General features: G+C 36.9%; 1 pseudogene; it reads right to left on the reverse strand.

Moving 5' to 3' along the window:
- The window catches only part of LOC149574830 (coniferyl alcohol acyltransferase-like), a 40,938-nt pseudogene extending 36,078 nt beyond the window's left edge, over window positions 1-4,860 (reverse strand).
- Between the last annotated feature and the right edge of the window lie 1,140 nt (window positions 4,861-6,000).

Here is a 6,000-nt window from a genome sequence, read left to right on the forward strand (position 1 = left end):
ATATTCAAGATATAATAGGTTACTGAGAGGGGAGGGGTGAATCAGTAACAATAAATTTTTTAAGTTAACCATACACAACATTTACTCATCTATCCTACTGCATAAAAACTGTTAAACATTAAAACCATATATGCACAGAGATTTGGTGACCCAGAAACCTTCCAAAATAGAAAGTAAAACTGGGGTGGGGATGATACCCACAAAGCTTCGTTACTGTAGTATGAAGTTGGTCGGTTAAGGCTTACAATGATCACTTTTGGTGATCTGCCCTGTTAGGAGCACAGAGGATTGCTAGATCCACCTTGTTAGAGGATTTACAAACATACTTTATAAGTATGCACTCTGTTAGGAGATTTGTATAAAGACGGTTAAGTCTACCCTGTTAAAGGATTTACAAAAATGATTCACCTGTTAGGATGAACCAACAGATCAACTTACAACTTGACTGAGTTCTTTATTGTAGATCACCTTTTGTGATTGATGAAATCATTTTTGCTCCTGATGGACCTTGCTGAGTATTCTTTTCTGCTGATGAATTCGCACTATCATCCAGATATCTTGTATGTCTTCTTGAAATATCTATATCACCTTTTTGCAATATATTCTCTATATATCCTTTTTTGAATGTGTCAATTGTATATATACCATTCAAATAATTATTCATGCAAGGTCGGCCAAACACAAGTAAACAAAATATAACTGAGTTGGCCAAATGGTAAAAAAAACTCGAGTTCTTCAGACAGACTTGATGACCTTCTGATACTCGACATCCACTACGTTACTCGGCATCGTCATGCACTCGGTAGAGGTAGGGGCTCGGTTCATACTAGTCATACAACATTTCCTGGGACTTGGTAACCATTGGTGACTCGGTAGATATAGTGTCACTCGGTAGAAAAACTTCTTCGATAACCTTCTGAGCTTGGTTATCACTGAGTGCTTCCTTACTCAGTCAATACTGAGTGTTTCCTCACTCAGTCAATACTGAGTACTTCCTCACTCAGTCAACACTGAGTGCTTCCTTGCTCAGTCAACACTGAGTGAAACTTCACTCAGTTAACACTGTGTCTTTGACGCTTAGTTTGAACTGTATTGCTAGTGCTCAGTTTGAACTGTGTTGCCAGTGCTCGGTTTGAACTGTGTTGCCAGTGCTCGGTTTGAACTATATGATGAGTGTTGTCACTAATGGCAAATAACTTTATGCCAAAAATCTCCCCCTTTGGCATTAGTGACAAAAATAATTATGTGCAAAAATAGACATACAGTCTTAAATTTTCAAAATTGATCTTTGCAAGTCTTATTACACATATATTTCTTACATGTATCTCCCCCATACAATATGCATAGTATTTACAAGTCATTACCACAATTTTATCTCCAAGAGCTATCTCCCCCTTTTTGACAATAATGCCAAATTAAACTATATATATTTACACAGAGAGTCCAAAATGGGAGATAAACTCAGAATGTACCTTGAGAATAAGAGCCAATGTCTTATCCCTATTTTCTTGCAAAAGTTTGCTGGTGGAGAGTACTATTTGAACTTCTGCAGAAAGTTCAATCATATGATTGACAATTGAGAAGTTTTTGTCATGAATCAATGTTTTGGAATGGGCAATGTGCTTTTGCATTGTGTCCATGACAGGAAGGATCATATTTTGGATGTCAATCAGAGTACACCTGATCCTTGCTTCCTCTCTCAACAATTCTGCTTGTTTCTCTGAAAAAAATCTTATTCTGAGATGATGGGATGAACTTGAACTATGGTCAAGCTGCAACATTTGTGCACTGACCTTCATATCCTCATCAATTTTATTCAACTTTTCTTTTATTTCCTTAGTATACTTGGTAACATCACAAAGTTTTCCAAAAAGTGAAGTTACATTATTAAAAGAATGTTCAAAATTACTCAAAATTGTAGACAGTTCTACCTGTTTTAATACAATATGCTGAGCAATGTGCTCAAGCACCTTATTATCAAATTTCTTCTCTGCTTTTTCAATCAATTTTTCTTGGCCGGAGGTATCCTCATTGAATTTATATATAGCCTCTTCTAACTGATTCAAAATGTGTTGAGTAGAATCTACTTCAACACCTATAGCCTCTGTTAGAATGTTCTTAGCACTTTCAATGATACTATATTCTTGGTCTCTCTCATGCCTCAGTTGTTTTTGCCTTGCCTTCTGGTCTAATAGCTGACTGACCATTCTCATTTCATCAACTGATGCATTATCCAGATCTATCTTAGGAATGATAATGTTCTTATCCAAGTCTATTTCCTCATCCACTGCCTTGTTGGAAATTATGTACTTTTCCTGCAGTGACTTCACCTTTTCCCTTTGAGTCTGAAACAATAGTTGATGAGGCTGGACTAGCTGACAAAATTGGAATAGGACTAGCTAGAGGAAAACTGAGAGAAGTTCTAACAATATGAAAAATTGATGTTCTTCCCAAGATTGATGTACAGGTTGGTATGGGAGAACTAACAGATGCAAAAATTGGAGTGGATGATGTTGTCAAAATTGAAGTACTAGTGGATATACTTACTGAACACTCTGCAGTAGAAGTTGATATGCCTGATGAACTTACTGTTGTAGCTGATGATGCCTCGGTCAATGAGGATGGCTGCAGGTTGGTTAATGAAGTGGTAGACACTTGCATAGATGGTGCCCAGAGCTGAGAGGAGACATATGAAGATTGAGAAATTGATGAGGTTGTTGTGCACACAATCTCACTAGTAGAGGCTATCTCCATAGTTGATGTAGCTTCTTTAGGTGGAGAGTGAGGAAGAGATGCAATAACTTTGGCTGCAATTTTTACAGGATCATCTTCCTCCTTAGCTTGATTAGCTTCTTCTTCCTCTATTTCATCTTCCTTATCTTCTTCCTCCATTTCATCTTCCTTGAATTCTTCCTCAACATTCATCATCATTGAGTGCAGATCCCCTGGAACATCTTCAATATCATCATCACTGCTGTCATTGTCCTTGATTTCAAAAATATCCTCACTAGGTTTATGTAGATGATAGAGATGTTTCCACATGTTTGTTGCATCATTGACAACATGCTCAATGTCTTTGATAAGTATCAAACAAGTGTGAAATCTAATCATCATGTTACCTTCATGATCTTTCAGTGATTTCTTTGCTTCTGCATCAATGAGACTCGGTGGGAGATTTTTTAGGGTTTGTTCAAAGATATCTTTGACAGTTTTGGTTGCAATTTCCCATCTTGGTTGCAACCTCTCTAGTAGTTCTTTAGGGATCTGAGAGGCAATCTCTTCAGGAGAGTATTTCCATCTCCCCATTTTATTCAAAACCAATTCTTCAATCTGTATTTTCTCCTATTCTGTTCTTGTCTCAAACTTCAATGCTTTGAAGTTTGTGAAGCTAGTACCTTCTTCTAATTGCTTCAACCTTGCCTCAAATGTGAGTGGAGGCTTGACAAATATAGGTTCCTTCTTCCCCTATCTTGTTCTTCTGGAGAAGACTGTAGTGGCTTGCATTTTAGGTTTGGTGATAATCACCTTACCTTTCTTCCGTTGAGGCTCCTCTTCTTTTTTTGACTCAATTTCCTCTTCTTCTTCACCATCTTCTCATCTCCCTTTAGTAATCATCAGAGGACCGAGTTCTATTTTTAACTTTGCAATCTTCCTCTTTCCTTTGCTGACGACCTAAGGGATTTTGATTGAAAGTTCAATTCTGGCTTTAGCTTCATCAAAAGTTCCAAATACTGGTTGCTTTGGATCTGCTAGTTCATTCACCAGTGCTTCTATGATGTCTTTAGTTTCATCAATATTAATTTCATAAGGAAGAGGTTTCACCCATGCAACTCGGGGCCTGACTGCCTATATGTATACCTTGTCACAATCTACCATAAAGCATACATCTTCTTTATATTCATCAACCAGTTTTAGTGGAATCTGAAACCTATTGTTCATTCTTTCCTTAAAATCTTCAAAGTAATTATCCAAAAAAATGTCAAAATTTTCACCTAACTCTTCTATAAACTCATTTATTTGATAGAGAATGGGAATATTCTTTTTCCATACTACTGATCCTTTTGATGGAAAAGACTTTTGAACATAGAAAAATAGATAGATCAAAAGTGAACTGAATTTGCAGGAATTGTTCTTTGAAGTCCTTATGCTTTCCATATTTTTATTAAATTGAGACAAAAGCAATTTAGATAGATCAAACTCAACATTCTTCTTTACTATCTTGTATGCTAAATCTACTGCTTTGCAAGGTACACTGTTTGGTCGGCTGGAACTGTAAATTTTGTGAGCAATGACATGAATACCAAATCTTAATTCATCATCTATTAATGTATTGAGCTTAAGTCCTCTACCATCCCATTCTACCTGGGTTAGCCTTTGCAATTCTTCTCGACCTAGGGTTTTGGTAGTCTTAGCTTTGCTCAATATGGGAAGGCCAGTAATTTTGTTAATCATTTTCTTTGTGATAAGCATTGGTTGCTCTAACCCCAATTGCCCGTTGTGAACCTGATTGAGTACATACCTAACCCATTTAATTTGAAGATTTCTTGGCAAATGTGAAATGTGGGTTAACCCTTTTGTTTCAAGATGCTTATGCTCGGGTTTTAAATTCCCATCTACGCTCATTTCACCTAGGGCATTATCAATTTCTAGGTTTCCAAGCTCTTGAATGGAACATTTGAAATGAGAGCAAATGTCATTTACACAGAGTACCTTTGAAGGAATTCGAGACTGAGCACCGTTAGGGTCGAGTGATTCTGTAATTGCTGGTACCAATTTGAATTTCGGTGCCTTCCATTCCACACCTTTAACTAGCATTTCTAAGCCTCTTTTTGTCTTGGAGCTGCTACTTTCGGATGCCATTGTTGCTCGGTAGGTGAAAAGAAATTCTGAATAGATTCTTCACTCTTTTTGAAAAAGTCACTCGAAATTGCTTAAAGCTTGCTCTGGAATCGCAGAAGATAACTTAGCTCAAAGTTCGTAGTGAAGAATGAGATCAAATTTGCCCTTTTTGATGAAACATTCATCATAAATGCTTGGTATGATGGTAGATGAAATGACAGGTTGTCATCCACTTGCTCGGTAGATACTATCAACTTGGCAATCAAAAAAAAGTATTGATGTACTAACCTAAATTGGTAAGGTCATGAACTGACCTCGCTCGGTAGATACAACTCGGTGAGTGAAACTTTGTTGCACCCAACTGAACTCGGTTGAGTCTTGAACCGATTTGGGATCAAAGCGTATCTGCATACTGATCTGATCATTCTTCTTCCTTTGGAACTGCTTAGGATAATTCTTGAAGGATGCGGTTCCATACTTTCTTATATGAATATTAATTGGAAATGATGGAGTCACTCATTTCTTGAGTGACATTGCCATTGCTTGACTTATCTTGTTCAGTAGATTTAGGAATCCATTGTTGCTTCATTTTCTTTCGGATGTTGTCTGCTTTGATTTTCTTTTCATCTTCAATTCTTTCTATATTCATACAATTTCTAGCTATATGACCAAGTTCTGTACATATATAGCACCTTACAGTAGTGTCCTTCTTCCTTAAGTGATGTCTTGCACAATTTATGCCAGTATGTCCATATTCTCCACAATAGTGACATCTGCACCAGGTGTTGTAGTCCCATCCAAATATGGCTTTCACAAGTTGTTCAACTGGATTGAATGATTTGGATCTGCATTGGAATGCCTTGTGACCATGTTTATTGCATTTGTGATAGTTGCCTTCAAATTTTGGTTTTTCTTTGCACTCAATTGCTTTGTGACCATGCTGATTGCAATTGAAACATTTACCATTCAATTTTGCTTTTCCATTGCTCCAGCATTTGTTTGATGTATGACCTAATTTTCCACAGTGATTACAAGTGGGTTTCTGATTCTTTTGGGTACTTTGTTTTGAAGATTCACCTTCTTCATTGTATCCAAGACCAGCTTTACCTTTTTGTTTATGAAGATTCTGCTCATTTTGCAAATTCAATTGATTCATATCTG

Source organism: Cupressus sempervirens, chromosome 2, assembly GCF_028749045.1.
Source record: "Cupressus sempervirens isolate cs-2001-9-10 chromosome 2, ASM2874904v1, whole genome shotgun sequence".
Classification (NCBI taxonomy): domain Eukaryota; kingdom Viridiplantae; phylum Streptophyta; class Pinopsida; order Cupressales; family Cupressaceae; genus Cupressus; species Cupressus sempervirens.